This window comes from Schistocerca piceifrons, unplaced genomic scaffold, assembly GCF_021461385.2.
Source record: "Schistocerca piceifrons isolate TAMUIC-IGC-003096 unplaced genomic scaffold, iqSchPice1.1 HiC_scaffold_586, whole genome shotgun sequence".
NCBI classification, from domain to species: Eukaryota; Metazoa; Arthropoda; class Insecta; order Orthoptera; family Acrididae; genus Schistocerca; species Schistocerca piceifrons.
In genome coordinates, this window is record NW_025728828.1 from 30,001 (window position 1) to 32,586 (window position 2,586).

At 57.6% G+C, this 2,586-nt stretch overlaps 1 non-coding gene across 1 annotated transcript in view; it reads right to left on the bottom strand.

The window, feature by feature from the left end:
- The window catches only part of LOC124761853, a 1,909-nt gene extending 221 nt beyond the window's left edge, over nt 1-1,688 (bottom strand). Inside the window, exon 1 of the ribosomal RNA XR_007012452.1 lies at nt 1-1,688. This exon is cut by the window's left edge and continues 221 nt beyond it. This is a non-coding gene — a ribosomal RNA (small subunit ribosomal RNA).
- Nucleotides 1,689-2,586: the final 898 nt, after the last annotated feature.

The window sequence follows — 2,586 nt, forward strand, 5'->3', positions numbered from 1 at the left end:
GGGAATTCCTCGTTCATGGGGAACAATTGCAAGCCCCAATCCCTAGCACGAAGGAGGTTCAGCGGGTTACCCCGACCTTTCGGCCTAGGAAGACACGCTGATTCCTTCAGTGTAGCGCGCGTGCGGCCCAGAACATCTAAGGGCATCACAGACCTGTTATTGCTCAATCTCGTGCGGCTAGAAGCCGCCTGTCCCTCTAAGAAGAAAAGTAATCGCTGACAGCACGAAGGATGTCACGCGACTAGTTAGCAGGCTAGAGTCTCGTTCGTTATCGGAATTAACCAGACAAATCGCTCCACCAACTAAGAACGGCCATGCACCACCACCCACCGAATCAAGAAAGAGCTATCAATCTGTCAATCCTTCCGGTGTCCGGGCCTGGTGAGGTTTCCCGTGTTGAGTCAAATTAAGCCGCAGGCTCCACTCCTGGTGGTGCCCTTCCGTCAATTCCTTTAAGTTTCAGCTTTGCAACCATACTTCCCCCGGAACCCAAAAGCTTTGGTTTCCCGGAGGCTGCCCGCCGAGTCATCGGAGGAACTGCGGCGGATCGCTGGCTGGCATCGTTTATGGTTAGAACTAGGGCGGTATCTGATCGCCTTCGAACCTCTAACTTTCGTTCTTGATTAATGAAAACATACTTGGCAAATGCTTTCGCTTCTGTTCGTCTTGCGACGATCCAAGAATTTCACCTCTAACGTCGCAATACGAATGCCCCCGCCTGTCCCTATTAATCATTACCTCGGGTTCCGAAAACCAACAAAATAGAACCGAGGTCCTATTCCATTATTCCATGCACACAGTATTCAGGCGGGCTTGCCTGCTTTAAGCACTCTAATTTGTTCAAAGTAAACGTGCCGGCCCACCGAGACACTCAATAAAGAGCACCCTGGTAGGATTTCAACGGGGTCCGCCTCGGGACGCACGAGCACGCACGAGGCGGTCGCACGCCTTCAGCTCGCCCCACCGGCAGGACGTCCCACGATACATGCCAGTTAAACACCGACGGGCGGTGAACCAACAGCGTGGGACACAAATCCAACTACGAGCTTTTTAACCGCAACAACTTTAATATACGCTATTGGAGCTGGAATTACCGCGGCTGCTGGCACCAGACTTGCCCTCCAATAGATACTCGTTAAAGGATTTAAAGTGTACTCATTCCGATTACGGGGCCTCGGATGAGTCCCGTATCGTTATTTTTCGTCACTACCTCCCCGTGCCGGGAGTGGGTAATTTGCGCGCCTGCTGCCTTCCTTGGATGTGGTAGCCGTTTCTCAGGCTCCCTCTCCGGAATCGAACCCTGATTCCCCGTTACCCGTTACAACCATGGTAGGCGCAGAACCTACCATCGACAGTTGATAAGGCAGACATTTGAAAGATGCGTCGCCGGTACGAGGACCGTGCGATCAGCCCAAAGTTATTCAGAGTCACCAAGGCAAACGGACCGGACGAGCCGACCGATTGGTTTTGATCTAATAAAAGCGTCCCTTCCATCTCTGGTCGGGACTCTGTTTGCATGTATTAGCTCTAGAATTACCACAGTTATCCAAGTAACGTGGGTACGATCTAAGGAACCATAACTGATTTAATGAGCCATTCGCGGTTTCACCTTAATGCGGCTTGTACTGAGACATGCATGGCTTAATCTTTGAGACAAGCATATGACTACTGGCAGGATCAACCAGGGAGCTGCGTCAACTAGAGCTGAGCAGCCGGCCGCCCGGGAGTGTGTCCCGGGGGCCCGCGCGAACACGCAAGCGTCCGCTCAATCATTCTGCAAACAGGAGGAGGCTGAGCTCCCCTGCACAATACACCTCGAAACCCTCTCAGGTCCCGGCGGCGCGCAGCGCCGTCCCAAGTACTTGGTCGGGTTCGAGAGAGGCGCAATCGCCCGGAGTTAGGCGAGTAGACGCTTTCGGTGCGACCACCCGTGCTCCAACTGAGCTTGCCGCTGCCGACAGAGGCCCGGGAGCGTGCTGTCGTGGCATTGCCGGCGGGAGACAACACGCGCCACCTACGGTGACCGGCAGCTCCAACGCCAGCGCCACAGAAGGACAAAAGCCCCACTTGGGTGCCGAAGCGAACTCTCCCAGCACAGCGCACGCGCCAACACATCCGCACAGCTGCGATACAAACCACCAGCGAGAACCGCTGGGGCGACCGAGCAGCAGACGGCGTCGCGGCGCCGAGCGCCGGGCGGCGGCGCATCCTCAACGCACACAGTCCTCAATCGGACCAGCACACTGAAGATGTCCACCGCGCTTCGCACCGGGCCCGCGAGGACCTACTTTGGCCGCACGGCGCCGCGCGCAGGGTGCGCCGGCGCGCAGCTGCGACGCCTGCCGCGTCCGTCGGCCGGCGCGCCTGCCACTGGCCGCCCCCACCAGCCGGCTGTAGCGCGTGCGCCCACGCACCGCGCGGCCAGCACGCCGGGAGGCGCCCCCTCACCGGCCGGGGACGGTCCCACCCAGCCACCGCCGCGTATCGCTTCACACCCAGATGCCGTTCAGTTTCGTCGGCATGGTGGGTATCGCTGGAACAACCGGTTAGTACCTCAACCTATCGTCGCCATCACCGATTCACCCC